Source organism: Thalassophryne amazonica, chromosome 2 (assembly GCF_902500255.1).
Source record: "Thalassophryne amazonica chromosome 2, fThaAma1.1, whole genome shotgun sequence".
In the NCBI taxonomy this organism is placed as follows: domain Eukaryota; kingdom Metazoa; phylum Chordata; class Actinopteri; order Batrachoidiformes; family Batrachoididae; genus Thalassophryne; species Thalassophryne amazonica.
Genome location: NC_047104.1, coordinates 30,578,225 through 30,595,517, shown reverse-complemented (window position 1 = coordinate 30,595,517; position 17,293 = coordinate 30,578,225). Strand labels below are relative to the sequence as shown.

At 39.4% G+C, this 17,293-nt stretch overlaps 1 protein-coding gene across 2 annotated transcripts in view; it reads right to left on the bottom strand.

The window, feature by feature from the left end:
* The window catches only part of apip (APAF1 interacting protein), a 53,482-nt gene that overhangs the window by 35,782 nt on the left and 407 nt on the right, over window positions 1-17,293 (bottom strand). The window lies entirely within an intron of this gene.

Sequence of the window (17,293 nt, the reverse complement as noted above, 5' to 3'; positions counted from 1 at the left end):
ATGAAAAAAGATTACTTTCTGTGTAAGTTTCAAAGTGGGAAAGTCTGCTTCAGAAACCAAACTCCATAAGTGGCCAACACCTGCTCTGAGTTCAACTTGGAGAATGATATCTGCTTGCAGCTCAATTATTTCACTCTCCAGTGTGGCACGATTACCAGGGCAGAGCTGTATGATGGTTGGAGTGAGAGAGGACACATCCACATGGAAGGGGTTTTCAATAAAATTGAAAATCTTCTTATAGTCAGTCACATAACTGAAACTGGGTTCAAACTCAGCCTTCAGCTCCTCCAAAACTTCAACAAATCCTCTGTAGCTGAAGTGCTACTGCAGAGATGGGATACTTGTGGTTGTTGCTCTGAGTTTTGGGAAGTGGATGAGTTCTCTGCCAGGTGTCCACAGAGCAGTTATTTTGGCTTGGAATGCTCTGACTGCCTTCATCATGTCACTTGGAAGCTTGTCTCCCCCGAAGCTGCAAGGTGAAAGCATTCAGGTGACAGGTAATATCAGTTAGGAGGGCCACCTGTATGATTCAGTGTGGGTCTTTCAACTCTGGCTGGTCTTTCCCCTTGCTGTCCAAGAAAGTGTTGATTTCAGGAAGGAGGCTCAGGAGCCTTTCCATGGGACAACCATCTTACTTCAATGTGCAACACTAAATCGCTGTACTCTGTGTCACAGTCTTGAATTAACTGTCTGTGGTTTAGTGCTCTTGAAACAATGTAATTGACCACATGCACAACCTTTTGCATCACATTTTGGAATTCATTGTTTTTGAGCTTTGACACCAGTGCCTACTAATGGATGATGCAGTGAAAGCTGATGAAATTGGGCATTTCATCTCTTGTTTTCATAAGGCCAACAAGACCCTTCTATTTGCCGCGCATGCTCGGGGCACCATCAGTACACACACTTGCAAATTTGGACCAGCTGAGATGATTTTTCCTCAAAAAAATATCTAAAGTGCATTCAGAATATCTCACCTCTTGTTTGGCCATAGAGTGGTAATAAGCACAAGTTTTCCTCTCAAAAAGAGTTTTCTTATGGGAACCTCACCCAAATGCACAGCTGAGCAACATTGGTGACGTCTGTGCTATCGTCCACTGCGATGCTGAAACAAGGTGCGGCGGGCAGATCAGCCAACAGCTCGTCACGTACGTCCTTTCCGATGTCTTCGATCCACCTCATTATTGTTGAATCAGACAACTGTAATCCTTTTATTTGTTTAAGGATCGCGTCCTTGTTGTCAAAGTCTGTGAACAGTATTTCTGCTGAAGCCAAAACGCAGTCTTTTTCTATTTCAGAGTCTGAGAACATTTTTTTTTTGGCCTCCGCCAAAATCCACACTATCTCAAAAGATGCCTCTGTTAAACGCTCTGCAGTGGAGTTTGTCCTGTGGATAAGATTTTGCTGCTCACAAAGTGAAGCAGTGAGCTGTGCTATTTTCCTCTTTCTTAGTTCACTGCCAGGCAGGCAACTTTTATTGAATTTTGGATGCGCAGTTTTAAAATGGCGCTCTAAGTTGCTTTGTTTGAAACAGGCGTGGGTTTGTTTGCACATTAAACACAGAGGGTTCATGCCATGAAGAACAATAAGAATTTGTCTGTCCACTTCTCTTGAAATTTCCCGTGCTCATCTTGTATGCTTCGTACCTTTCATTTTTTAATGGGAACACCTGACGTTTGCCTACTCGTCCCCTCTCCCGCGTCTTCATGTTGATTTTCGTTTGCTGCTTCCTCAGACTCATTTTCCTCACTATTCGGTACAACACTGTGTGTCTGTCCATCTGGTTTTTGCCCTTTTTTAATTAGAAATCTATCCATTTTGTGCATGCACCTCACGCTGGCTAGCGGAGCTAACCAACCTGGCTGCAAACCTGCACTGAGGTCAAGTGCTGTAAGCGGGCTGCGTTGCCAGGTTTGACAGTCCCCCCTTTACGGAACACCAATAATTAAGCCTTAATACCTCTCCCTTCACCTTAAATATCAAAATGAAGGGAGAAGTATAATGCAGATGTTTGCTTTTTTTGTAGTGCAGTGTTCACTGTATGTTTATGTACATGTTTGAAAAAATGCATTGGCTGTGTTACCATATTGTTATAAGCTACCATGCGAGCCAAGCCATCTATTAAAGTGTAATGAGCCGCATGTGGCTCCCGAGCCGCGCAATGAGCATCTCAGATATATAGTTTATTTATGTCCCGAGATCAAGGATCCAGTGACCAATTTCATATTTATTTACTTTAAGACTCAATAAAATGTTGTTTACATAGAAAACCTGTAAAGCCTACTTGTAGCACACAGAAAATTCACAGGAGGTATCAATAAGGGAATCAATAAGGAATCGGATCAATAAGCGGAATCGATAATGGTATCGACATCGATAAAATCTTTTCAACACTCATCCCTATCATTCATTTTGAACCTTGAAGTAATGAAGCACTGTTCCGACTCGCTGCTTCAGTTCTTTGCTTCACTGCCTTTCAGATTTCCGCTTCTTAGCTCCTCTCAGAGCCATTAAAATATGTCAATTGTGAGTCACTTTTGTGCGGATTAAAGTCACTAACTGGGACTCCTGTCTTGTGAGAAAGAAACGTTCCGTTCAAACAGCTCCAAACACTGCGCATCCCACTGCCGAGTGAGTCACGGTAGAAAGATAGAGTCCAGACAGAATTAATAACTTCAAAGCGAATCACCATTTAAATCAAAGGACACCTCTTTCCAAACGTTGTAATACAAACAATAAACCGCAAATCGATCAAAAGTTCTCTTCCTTCCAAAATGAGACGTTGGGCGCCGACGTGCAGCAGCCAGCTGAGCTCAGCTCAGATTCTATGGAGAGACATTCATACCAAAATGTTGAAAGGAAATGCTTTGAGTGTTTTCAAGTGTTCTTTTGCACTGGAAATTATTTGTTGCTTATTTTTTCTGTAAAAAAACTGTTTGGAGTGGAAAATTACCAAAGCCAAAAAATAAAACTCAAGATTTGTACTACGTTTAATGTAATTTTCTTATTGTTAGAATTGATCTTATAAAATTGCTATTGAAAAAAGTATCGTTCAGGAACCGGTATCAAAGTGAAGGTATTGAAATTGGTACCAGAATCGAACATTTTTGATACCCAGCCCTACACAAATGGCACAAAATTTATGCATACCAGAAATTTTGAACATTTCAGAATTGTCTTTGCGCACTGGCATGCAGCTGTGCACAGTTCACAGACACTTTATAGCAGTTTACAGCAAGGTTATTCATTGGCACGCTAAATTGTGTGCCACTGCGGGGATCAAATTTGTGTAAGTGTCAAAGCACCTTAAAGCTGTAACAAATATAAAAATCTTGGGCTTTACTTCACAGAATCTGGTCCTCAAAATACAGTAAATAGTGTTTCAGAGGGTTATAAATTTCCAAATTTTCCAGGGGGTGGTATGGCGGATGCCCCCAGACCGTCCTATAATGCTTGCGTCTGCAGCACTTGCCACGTGGCTATGCTACACCGAGTTCTCCCCTATGCTGCAAAAAAAATCCCAGAGAGAACTTTGAAAATTAACATGTATTTACCACTTTGTATGTCATTTCAGTGGAACAAAAATACCCAGCGGTCATAAAGAGCTAAAAGCAGTTTAAACCAGCCTATCCTAAAAGTACAGTTTAAACCCACTATCACAAATAATATGATCAAATCACGTCAACCAAATATTCTGCATTTTTTTCTTGATGATAGTATAAAAACTGGTGTTTTTTTGTTGATCGACTCTGGTGTGAGACAGTATTACTGGACTTAAAATCATGACAAAAAAGCCTGGTATATGTCCAATGGATACTATTTCTTGCTGACAGATAAGACCAGAGATAACAAATGAATTTCAGATGAACTGACACAGTTCTCACCAATTCTTCCCAGGTTTCGACAGCAGTGATACCACTTCTGAACAATTCTATTGTTGCACAAACTGCACAGTCTGGTTTGGGCTTTCTTTCGTAACGTCATATTTTATATTTCATTTTTTTCTCCATTGAATTCTGGAGGAGATGGTTCACATTAAATCTCAGAACTGACATGCAACATGGAAAACCAAAAACCGTTTTTCACATTTTGATTGGGTCGTGTTTCACAGCACTTTCTTAAGAAAATAGTTTCCTGATAACTGCTGTGTTGTACATAAGATGCTCTATAGAAACATGTTAATACAGTCACAGATGTCAACCAACCTGACCAGGAGTGAGTGAGTAACATATGCATCACAAACATAATAGACTATGCAAATTTTCATTTCTACAACACACAACTCCAGATAATTCCACAAAGGCTAAAACCTGCATTCAGTCACTGAACTAAGAGTGTTCATGTGGTTCATTTCATACTGGAATATTAGGCATTCATAAATCTATTCAGAGGGAAGGGTAGTGGAAAAGCAGTAAGTGTGCTTTTATCCAGAGTAAGGCTCCCAGTTCAAGACCACCGCTGCCCATTCTCCATGTAACATGGAGCTGCATCAAGGACATCCAGCATAAAACTTGTGCCAAATCAACCTGCAGCTCCACCTCAGATCTGCTGTGGTGAACCCAAGTGAAAAAAGGGAGAAGCCAAAAGGACTTACTACACAAAAACTAGTCATAGTTTTAAAAAGTAGAGATTATATTTCAAAAACTAAGGTGCAACATTTTCATAGAAAAGTTCTTCAGTTGTCAGAATTCTTCTTTGTCTTTCGGCTGTTCCCATTAGGGGTCTCCACAGCAGATCAATCGTTTCCATTTCACCAGAATAAACTTAAAAAATTAAAACTTCTACTGCTTTGAGATAACAATTGCAAAATTACAAAAACAAATTTCTGTTTAAAATGGGAAATTTTATAATGAGAATAAAATTGTATCTTATTATTTTCCTTGTCTTTGTGGTACTTTCTGTGAATCAGTTTCTTATACAATGGATCCTGATCAACGGGGAGGGTGGAGGTTATGCAATCAGAATAACAAAACAAAAAGGATAGAATTTCATGATACTCTGTGAAGAGATTCTGCTTGTGTCACTGAAGACTGCACCATGTCTGCAGGAGATCCCAATCTGACTCTTTATCTCATTCAATGCACTTCATAAATGAGTATAGGACCAAGTTTGCATCCCTCTCTTTCAGTTTCAGATGACACTGCAGCAGTGGTGGGCACAGCTCCGCTAATCCACTAACCGCTAATTATCAAAGCTAATGTTTTCATTATCTGATTAGCTTTTCAGATAACTCTGAAAACCATCAGTGGAACAATTAGCTTCTGATAAACGTAGGGCCGATAATTTTTAGACTGCTAACATCTTTTTTGCAGGCATCGTGAATAAAGCTTAACAGTTAAAAACATTTGTGAAGTCTGAAATCAAAGACATTAGCAGGCAGAGAGCTGGTTACAGGAGAAAGGAAAAGCGAGAAAAAGTAAAATAGATCATTTCTCTTTACACCATACTGACTCGCCGGTATATCACACAAGTCATCAACAGGCATACAGTTTTAACGTACGGTTAAAATTTAAACAAAACTAATTCCAGACAAGTTATTTAAATTAATGTCACATCTGGCATTTTATATAGTGAAACTACCAGCTGTATGTTTTAGTTTAAAGTAATGGACTAATTTTGAAGGTGTTAGTGTTTTGGACACACATGCTGCAGTGCAATATGGGTTAAGTTTCACGACAGGAGAAATGCACTGAGACGGTGTGATCAGGGTGCACTTTCACTGCTGCACACAGACAACAGCGTTAAACCCTTGGTATACTGTGCCTAAAACTCTGGTGAATATATTCTCTGGGTTTATAGACATTGTTATTGTGTTTGTTTTATTAAAACATTAAAACCGTAAAAATTACTGCATTACTTTAAAACACACACACACATATACACATATATATATATATATATACACACACACACATACACATATACACACACACATATATATATATATATGATCTGGCAAATATATGAATATATTCACCAGAGTTTTAGGCACAATTACCAAGAGTTTAATGCTGTTGTCTGTGTGCAGCGGTGAAAGTGCACCCTGATCAGACCGTCTCAATGCATTTCTCCTGCTGTGAAACTTTACCCATAATGCACTGCAGCATGTGTGTCCCAAACACTAAAACCTTCAAAATTAGTCCATTACTTTAAAACTAAAACATACAGCTGATTACAGATCACATTATAAAACACCAGACATGATATTAATTTAAATAACTTGTCTGGAATTAGTTTGGTTAAAATTTTAACCGCAAGTTAAAACTGTATGCCTGTTGATGACCTGTGTGATATGCCGGCAAGTCTGTACGGTATAAAGAGAAATTGCCTTTATTCTTCCTTCTCCTCTGTCACCAGGTCTCTTTTGCCGAGAGAATCTGATACAGAAATGCTGGCTCGTTGTTGTGTCAGTAGCTGCGAGTGTACTGAACTCAATACTGAAACTTATTTAGCTTTTATCTGTAACTTCTGCAAAAAAATTTTTTAGGGTTTTATCGGTTTAGCTTTATAAAAGAAGCTTTTCAGTTAGCAGATTAATTGCTATTAAAGCTACATTTTTGGTTAGCTGTGCCCACCACTGCACTGCAGTAGATACAGTGGGTACAAATTTAAGCTCAACATCTACTGCAACATCTAAGCATGCCCATGTAAAATGTGATGATTGGCTGAAATTTTACTATACCATTTCTCAAAACTGGTTATGATGTGTATGATTACACATCAAATACTATGTATCATGATATCGATACATTTACATACTTAATACAAGTATGTCTTATACAACCCCAATTCCAATGAAGTTGGGACATTGTGTGAAATGTAAATAAAAATAGAATACAATATTTGCAAATCCTCTTCAACCTATAGTCAATTGAACACACCACAAAGACAAGATATTTAACGTTCAAACTGATAAACTTTATTGTTTTTGTGCAAATATTTGCTCATTTGAAAACAGATGCCTGCAACACGTTTCAAAAAAGCTGGGACAGTGGTATGTGTACCACTGTGTTATATCAATCACCTTTCCTTCTAACAACACTCAATAAGCATTTGGGAACTGAGGACACTAATTGTTGAAACTTTGTAGGTGGAATTCTTTCCCATTCTTGCTTGATGTACGACTTCAGTTGTTCAACAGTCTGGGGTCTCTGTTGTCGTATTTTGCGCTTCATAATGTTCAATGAGTGACAGGTCTGGACTGCAAGCAGGCCAGTCTAGTATCGGCACTCTTTTACTACAAAGCCACGCTATTGTAAGACGTGCAGAATGTGGCTTGGCAAATACTGTGAATAGGGCAAATACTGTCTTGCTGAAATAAGCAGGGACGTCCCTGAAAAAGACGTTGCTTAGATGGCAGCATGTGTTCTACCTTTCAGCACTGATGGTTCCATCTCAGATGTGCAAGTTGCCCATGCCATGGGCACTAACACACCCCCATACCATCAGAGATGCTGGCTTTTGAACTTTGCGCTGGTAACAATCTGGATGGTCTTTTTCCTATTTTGTCCAGAGGACACAATGTCCATGATTTCCAAAAACAATTTGAAATGTGGACTCATCAGACCACAGCACACTTTTCCACTCTGTGTCTGTCCATATCAAATGAGCTCGAGCCCAGAGAAGGCGGTGGCATTAACTGACAATGGTTTTCTGAAGTGTTCCTGAGTCCACGCGGTAAGATCCTTTACACAATGATGTCGGTTTTTAATGCAGTGCCTCCTGAGGGATAGAAGGTCACGGGCATTCAATGTTTGTTTTCGGCCTTACCGCTTACGTGCAGAAAGTTCTCCAGATTCCCTGAATCTTTTGATTATATTATGATAATCAATTGATTATATTATGATTATATATTATTATGTGCAACACACAACGCTTCACAAACACGGTAACTCAAATAAAATAATAATTAAACAAAACTGACTGTGAGACTTGCATGTTCAACCTCCAGCTGAAATGCATCTGCTGAATCACAAAGAAAGAGGGGGGGAAAAAAAAAAAAAAAAAAAAAAAAAAAAAAAAAATCACGCAGGGACCCAGTCACCCAACCTAAATAAATAAATAAATAAATAAATAAATAAAAATGGTTAAATTTTACAAGTTGAGGAAAACAAAAAAACAGAAAGCCACATCCCATCGCCATTTCAGCAAAATGTCAAGACTTTGACCCGATGTTGGCTGAATTCCTGACACCAGGAAAGATCCAAAACTTGTAAAGATGTGGAAAAAAAAAAAAAAAGATTACCCAGGAAAACAGAAAGGGATACACTTAGGGCTGCAGCTATCGAATATTTTTGGAATCGAGTATTCTGTCGATTTTTTCAATGATTAATCGAGTAATCGGATAAATTACATTTTTGTGTTTTTAAATACATATATCAATAGTGTGTTATATAACATGAAAGACCTCTAAAAATGAACAAGCAATTGGCTTTTATTCCTCTCCAAAAAAGGTTTTTATTTAAACTCAACACTCTATCAAAACTTAATCTTTGGCTTATTGGCTCCAGAACGAAGCCCATTTATGCAAACTTTGTGAAACATTTGTGATGTATATGACAAAAAAATTGAAATAAAAAGGACAAATAAGGTGCATCCTTTTTTTTAAAAAAAAAGGAAAAGGGGGTGCATCCCCACCTGAGAATAAACAACAAAAAGTATAAAAGTAAATAACTCAAATATCACTAATAATTCAACTTAAACAGTACAGTTCAGTTTCCAACTGAATCCAGATGAGGTAAGTAGAGTATAATGTTCATCTTTGTTCAAGAAGGTGAGTGCTTGTCTTAGTAATGCATGAGAGAGAGAGAGAGAGAATTTGTAGTAGTGCATGTGTGTGCAATGCATATACATCCCTTTAAACAAGCAAATGATGGTTACAATGCAAAAAGGTCAGCATATTGACATGGTCAGAGGTGAGGCTAGCCCTACACTTTGAGGCAATGTTCCCAGCAGCAGAGAACAAGCGCTCTGAGGGTGTTGAGGTGGCTGGAATACTGAGAAAAGACTTTGCCAGCTTAGCCAGGGTTGGGTATCTTACTGCATTTCCTCTCCACCATGACAGTGACCAAGACCCTGAAATGTCTTTACTGGTGCAGTTTCAAAAACTGAATTCATGGTGGATTTCTTCAGCATTTGTACCAGCTGAGGAAGCGCAGACAGGGTTGCATATTGCTCCCCACTAAGGAACACTGTAGCCCCCTCGAAAGGTTCAAGAACCTGAGCCAGCTCTTCAGTCAATATCCACTGCTCAGGCTTCAGATCCAAATAGTGATGTTTTCCCCGTGGGTTGATTGCAGGGTGCGAAAGCGCAGCAGTCACTGGCCACCTCTGCTCAAGGAGCCTGGACAGTATATGAAGTGTACTGTTCCACCGGGTACTGACATCCTGGACCAACATGTGCTGTTGCACTCCCATTTGCTGCTGCTTTTCTTCAAGTTTTGTGCAGGCCAGTTCACTCTTTTTAAAGTGCTCCACCAGCTCGCAGAGGCAACACAACTTGCAATGTTTTTGTTATTGTTTAGTGTATTCTGCACAACTAAATTCAGTGTGTGTCCTGCACATCTGACAGAGGCCCATCCATGTCTCTCCTTCAGAATTCTGGCAGCTGCCACTACATTGGCACCATTGTCATGGACAACTGCCTTCACCTTCTCAAAAGGAATGTGAAATTTGGTAGTAGCCTCCTCCAGCCAATCTGCAATGTTTGTGGCTAGAGGGACTTCATTTCCCAATCATCTCCCAAGAAATGACATGTGACCCCCAGATAAGCCTCTGTAGCCACACTCGTCCAAATGTCACTTGTTAGTGCAACAGACTCTATGTCCTTATGAACACTTTGTAATTTTTCAGTTATTTCTGAGTATTTTTGCTCCATCATATTTGTGAAGTATGTTCTTGAGGGAATGGTGTATTTGGGATTGAATGTTTTGATCATATTCTTGAATCCTGTGTCTTCCACCATGGACAGTGGGCGCATGTCTATGATGAGCATATTTAAAATGCTGTTGGTCAAAACCACGGCCTCCTCGACAGTACATGAGGGACCTGTCCGGACAAAGCTGTCCATGCGTCGCTGTGATGTGCTGTGGGGGGAGAAAAAAAAATTCATTTGCAGGCTATAACAAATGCTAAAGTTGTCCAAAAGTAAATGTATGTTAATGAATTTGTCCATCGTGTCATCTATTATTTATTGTGAGTGAGTGAGTGAGTGAGAAAAAGAGAGGAAGGGAGAGATGAACTGATTTCATGATTTTGGTGCATTTGCTCTCATTAGCCTGTCTCATCACTATCGACACAACACACAAGCTACACATAATTACTGAAATTCTAACAAGCGGTAGTGTTCATATCAGTTAATGTTAATCTTAAAATACGTTACCTTTTAGAGGCTTCGAGTCTGCTTGGAGAAGTGCAGTAGTTCACGTGAGGATGCTTTCGGTTGAGGTGTTGCAGCACTGACGAAGTGCTGTTATGGTAGGCCAGGTCCGCTTTACAGTAAATACATTGCACTATATTGTCCGCCTTACGAAGTATAAAATGATCCCAAACTTTAGACATTTTATGCCTTTTACGCACACCGGTATCTTCCGTTTTCCGCCATCGCCAGAGAAGTAGATTGCGCCGCATGAAGCCTTGTCCGGCAATTATTACAGTCCGGGGGAAACAATGATACGGGAGCTCGCGACATGAATTAAACGAAGCTTCGAGGCAAATTCTTTGCCTCGAGCATTTTTTGTAATCGAGTTACTCGAATAACTCGAATAATCGTTTCAGCCCTAGATACACTAAATTTGACAATCTCCGTGATGACGCAGCAACATTGTGCCACTGCTTAGGAAGAGCCCTGGACTGTTGATGTTGTTAAAAAAAACACAAAAGCAATTTTTATCCAATTAATCACCAGAATAATCAATAGAATACTCGATTATTAAAATAATCGATAGCTGCAGCCCTACTTGTGAACGGTAAACATACCACTGTCACAGATTTTTTGAAACGTGTTGCAGGCATCCATTTCAAAATGAGCAAATATTTGCACAAAAACAAAGTTTATCAGTTTGAACATTAAATATCTTGTCTTTGTGGTGTATTCAATTGAATATAGGTTGAAGAGGATTTGCAAATATTGTATTCCGTTTTTATTTACATTTTACACAACGTCCCAACTTCATTGGAATTGGAGTTGTATGAATTTTATTTAAATTAATACATGAATTGCAGTCTGTGGTGTTTGTGCGTAACCCAGTTTTGAAATAATTTATACTGCTTAATGTGTGTTGTATTCGTATTTACTTTTGCACATTTTCCATATTCCAGAAGAAGGAAAAACTGCACTTCCCATAAAAGTGTTCAATAGTACATAAAAAGTACACATTATGCATAAATAGAAATGTAAATTGTCATAACTGAATGGACTGCATTTATATAGCGCCTTTCCATCTGCATCAGAAGCTTAAAGTGCTTTACAAATAATGCCTCACATTCAACCTGATATGAGGGTGCTGCCATACAAGGTGCTCACTAAACATCGGGAACAATAGGGGATTAAAGACCTTGACCAAGAGCCCTTAGTGATTTTCTAGTCAGGCTGGGATTTGAACCAAGGATCTTCTGGTCTCAAGCCCAACGCCTTAACCACAAGACCATGACTTTAAATTGATCATCTGGTGAGTGAATCGCATGACTTTGTAAATTATTCCACAAATGTATTGACTTGAAAAAACTGTACTTTCTGATATTAAGTCTACTTCTATTATGTTGAAGAGTACATTGGTGACCTCTAAGACCCTGGTACCTTCTTGTAGTAAGGAGAGGGGAAAAAAAAAACTGGGTTCAACTGACTCTATTCCACTGATACTTTTATACATTTCAGTTAGGTCACCCCTAATTTTTCTTTCATGAAATGTAGCCAAACATAGAGCCTTCAATCAATCCTGATAAAACAACTGTTGCAAATTTGGTACAATTTTAGTTGCACTTCATTAAACCTTTTCCAGCATATTCTTGTCTTTTTCTAGAAAGGGAGACCAAACCTGCACACAATACTCAAGATGTGGTTTAACATGGCTTTTGTACAAAATTAAGAAGGATTCTTTATCAATATATGAAAAGGATAATTTGATCACACCTAATGCACTACTAGCCTTGGCAGCCGCCTGAGCAAAATTGGAAAAAGTTGTCACTTATTAATACACCCTGGTCTTTCTCTTCATTAACAAGCTTGAGTAACATTCCAATCATATAATACTGATAATTAATTTTCCTGTTACCTACATGCATGACCTTACCTTTGTCTTCATTGAATCCTAATAACCACTTGATGGACCATATGATTAGCTTTTTTACATCCTTCTGCAATGTTACATGGTAAGTAAGTGACAATATTGGGTGATATAAATTTGTATCATCTGCAAAGATTTTAGAAATTACAGATATACGAGGTCTGTCCAAAAAGTATCAGACCTTTTTATTTTTTTCAAAAACCTTATGGATTTGAATCACGTGTGCTTGCATGAGCCAACCTTGAACCTTCGTGTGCATGCGTGAGTTTTTTCACGCCTGTCGGTTGCGTCATTCGCCTGTGAGTAGGCTTTGAGTGAGCACTGGTCCTCCCCCCTCGTTGGATTTTCATTGCGAGGAAAATGTCTGAACGATTGGAGCAGCGCTGAATCAAATTTTTTCCAGAAACTGTGAGAGACAGCCAGGTGGAAACCATTCGGAAGATTCAAACGGTTTTCGGTGGCTTTTCAGTCGAGTGAGTATCCGAGGAATTGTGTAAGAGCTGGACATGTCACAACATGTCCTGTGAGACTTCCAACTTCCGCACGTCTTTCATTACAAAATCTCCTGTAACAGTGGAATGTGCCGAAAAAGTGCTGATGTCCACCTCTTCTGCAATTTCTCTGGTAGTCAGACGACGTCCCGGATCAACACAGCATTCACTTTGGAAATGATCTGGTCGTTTGAGCCTGTTGATGGTCGCTCAGAGCGCGGCGCTCCCTCCGCCATTGTGCGCCGTCTTTAAACTGGTTGTAACACTCCTGAATCTGTGTGATGCCCATAGGATAGTCACCAAAAGCCGTCTGAATCTTCCGAATGGTTTCCACCTGGCTGTCTCTCACAGTTTCTGGAAAAATTTGATGCAGCAAAGCTCCAAATCATTCCACCTCGCAATGAAAATCCAACGAGAGGGGAGGACCACTGCTCACACAAAGCCTGCTCACAGGCGAATGATGCAACCGACGGGCGTGAAAAAACTCAAGCATGCGCATGAAGGTTCAAGCTTGGCTCATGCAAGCACACATGATTCAAATCCATATGGTTTTTGAAAAAAATAAAAAGGTCTGATACTTTTTGGACAGACCTCGTACTTCCTGGAAAGTAATAAATGAATAGCAACCATAACACATGGGTCCCAGCACTGCCCCTTGCAAGATGCCACTGTTAACACCCTCCAATCTGATTTAGCACCATTTACACATACTCTACGTGCAATGCATAAAATTCTCCAACCAACAGTAATAGTACCGTAATAAGCAATAATAATACCACATTTTCCAACAGTAATAGTACCGTAATAAGCAATAATAATACCACATTTTTGTCACTTAGAAATCAACTTAGCATTTGATTTATTTCCACATGATAAGAGCCTTAATCATTTTCATACTTATATTTTCCTTCACCCTAACTGACCTGATTTTAAAGATAGAACCTAAACAGATCATTATGCCCTCAGTTACACATCACTTTAAAATACACACACACACACACACACACTCTTCACATCCCACTTTAATTCCAGTTTAGTCATGCAGAAAAGTACAATTAAGTAAACCTATTTTCATATGAAGAAGCTCGCTCTTATGGTAGACGAAGGCGCAAACCAGAAATGGCACAAAACAATCCAGAAATGTCACAAAAACTCTGCCCATAGGGGGAAAAGCCACAAACCGGACAACATAAAATGGGCTGCATATATACAATGAGGAAAATAAGTATTTGAACACCCTGCGGTTTTGCAAGTTCTCACACTTAGAAATCATGGAGGGGTCTGAAATTTTCATCTTAGGTGCATGTCCACTGTGAGAGACATAACCTAAAAAAAAAAAAAATCCGGAAATTACAATGTATGATTTTTTTTTAAATAATTTATTTGTATGTTACTGCTGCAAATAAGTATTTGAACACCTGTGAAAATCAATGTTAATATTTGGTACAGTAGCCTTTGTTTGCAATTACAGAGGTCAAATGTTTCCTGTAGTTTTTCACCAGGTTTGCACACACTGCAGCAGGGATTTTGGTCCACTCCTCCATACAGATCTTCTGTAGATCTTTCAGGTTTGGAGTTTCAGCTCCCTCCAAAGATTTTCTATTGAGTTCAGGTCGGGAGACTGGCCAGGACCTTGAAATGCTTCTTACGGAGCCCCTCCTTAGTTGCTCTGGCTGTGTGTTTGGAGTCATTGTCATGCTGGAGGACCCAGCCATGACCCATCTTCAATGCTCTTACTGAGGGAAGGAGGTTGTTTGCCAAAATCTCACAATACATGACCCCATCCATCCTCCCTTCAATACGGTGCAGTCGTCCTGTCCCCTTTGCAGAAGAGCACCCCCAGAGTATGATGTTTCCACTCCCATGCTTCACGGTTGGGATGGTTTTCTTGGGGTTGTTCTCATCCTCTAAACATGGTAAGTGGAGTTGGTTCCAAAAAGCTCTATTCTGGTCTCATCTGACCACATGACCTTATCCCATGCCTCCTCTGGATCATCCTGATGGTCACTGGTGAACTTCAAACGGGCCTGGACATGTGCTGGCTTGAGCAGGGGGACCTTGCTGCCCTGCAGGATTTTAAACCATGACAGCATCATGTGTTACTAATGTAATCTTTGTGACTGTGGTCCCAGCTTTCTTCAGGTCACTGACCAGGTCCTCCTGTGTAGTTCTAAGCTTTCTCAGAATCATTCTTACCCCACAAAGTGAGATCTTGCATGGAATCCCAGACCGAGGGAGACTGCAAGTCATCTTGTGTTTCTTCCACTTTCTAATAAATAATCATAACAGTTGTCTTGTACCACGCTGCTTGCCAGTTGTCCTGTAGTCCATCCCAGCCTTGTGCAGGTCTACAGTTTTGTCCCTGGTGTCCTTTGACAGCTCTTTGGTCTTGGCTATGGTGGACAGGTTGGAGTGTGATTGATTGAGTGGGTGAACAGGTGTCTTTTATACAGGCAACAAGTTCAAACATGTGCAATTAATACAGGTAAAGAGTGCAGAATAAGAGGGCTTCTTAAAGAAAAATTAACAGCTCTGTGTGAGCCAGAATTCTTGCTGGTTGGTAGGTGTTCAAATACTTATTTGCAGCAGTAACATACAAATAAATTATTTAAAAAAAATCATACATTGTGATTTCCAGATTTTTTGTTTTTTTTTTTTTAAGATTATGTCTCTCACAGTGGACATGTACCTAAGATGAAAATTTCAGACCCCTCCATGATTTCTAAGTGGGAGAACTTACAAAACCGCAGGGTGTTCAAATACTTATTTTCCTCACTGTATATAGCGCTTTTACATCTGCATCAGACGCTCAAAGCGCTTTACAATTAATGCCTCACATTCCCCCCAATGTGAGGGTGCTGTCATACAACGTACTCACTATACACCAGGAGCAACTAGGGGATTAAGGACATATGGTTTGCCTCAGACTTTACCGGAGCTCCCTCTGGTGGCCGTTTTTGGCCGATGTAAACATCACCGACCGCAATACAAATACATGTAATTTGGTCACTTTTCAAAGGGGTCAGACTCGTCAATAAAGTCAATTTAATGTACAATGGTTCATTTCAGCTCAGCATAGTGTATAAATCTCACTGTTTCAGGCAGTGAGAGGTATCAGCTGGACGTTAGAAGCAAATTAGAGAAAATCAATGCACCCAAAGCTTGTTTTCATCGGGCAGCCAGTCACAGAAGTACGAATTCTCACCTTCGGATTCGCCACTTCGCAGGAAGTGACATGAGTCTGCGGCATTCATACATATTATTATGGTTCATCAATTCAACTTAGTGCAGAACTGCAGTAAAAAAGGCAGAGTAATACTGATTATACATTTTAGCTGTGAAAAATATTATTTAGTATAACCGAACAGCGCGAGGTGGCAGAGCTACCGAGCGAAGCGAGGATGATGACAGAGGAGCGCGACCGGAAGTACACTTTTGTCACTGCAAACAGGAAGTTAAAACAGGAAGTACACAAGAAGCATGATGGGAGAGACCGAAGTGCACGATGGGAGAACTTTCTCCCGCAAACGCGGAAAAATGGCGTTCAGTCACCACGCCGGACACCAGTGAAAGGCTGGCGTAGGAATATACTGAGCGAGCCACATTACCGCCGTAACTGTAGAGTTTCGATCAACAAAGTAGTTCTGAAAAGAATCTGTCTGAATCCGACTTTCTTCTTCTTCACATTTAATGGTGGTTGGCAACCAGCTTATACAGAGCATTACCGCCACCAGCTCTAGTGGAGCGCAAGTCAGGAGGCTTATGTCCACAAGCTGAAATAAGAGAAAAAATAGGTGGTAGATTTATACCCTGTGCAGTAATCCTGTCTTCTTCAGATGGTCGCAAAAGTAATTGAAGCAGATGAAACCTGACTATCTAATGGTCTCAGTGGTAATTAGTCATTTATGAACTGGGCATAAATTATATATTTTTGTGACACTGATTACAAAACTTGAAGAATCAAATTTCTATTATATATATATATATATATATATATATATATATATATATATAGAGAGAGAGAGAGAGAGAGAGAGAGAGAGAGAGAGAGAGAGAGAGAGAGAGAGAGAGAGAGAGAGAGAGAGAGAGAGTATGAACTGTTAGCAATTATTCATAATGGCAAGTACTATAAAATACATTTTAAATATAGAAATAAAGTGAAATGTTACTAATTTGTTGCTTATTTATAATTAGAAGTCCTGTAATGAATATTTCTACATTGTACATAGCATAAGTATCTACTTTCATTGAATTAAAATGTTGTTTTATGCAATTTAATACATGTTAAACATGTTGTCAGTGTCACACAAGTCAGAAGAATAAACATCTTTTGTTGTGTAAACATTACTTTAATGAAATCATCAACCCCTGAAGAAAATTATTAAAATAATACTGCTCAATTGAATCTTCAATTTTTACAGTATTTCAAACTTCAATTTTTTTTCCATAGAGAAAAAGGCTGCTCGTTCAAAGGGTTTTGCCTTTATTATATTAGTAGTCGTATAATATGCAAACTAT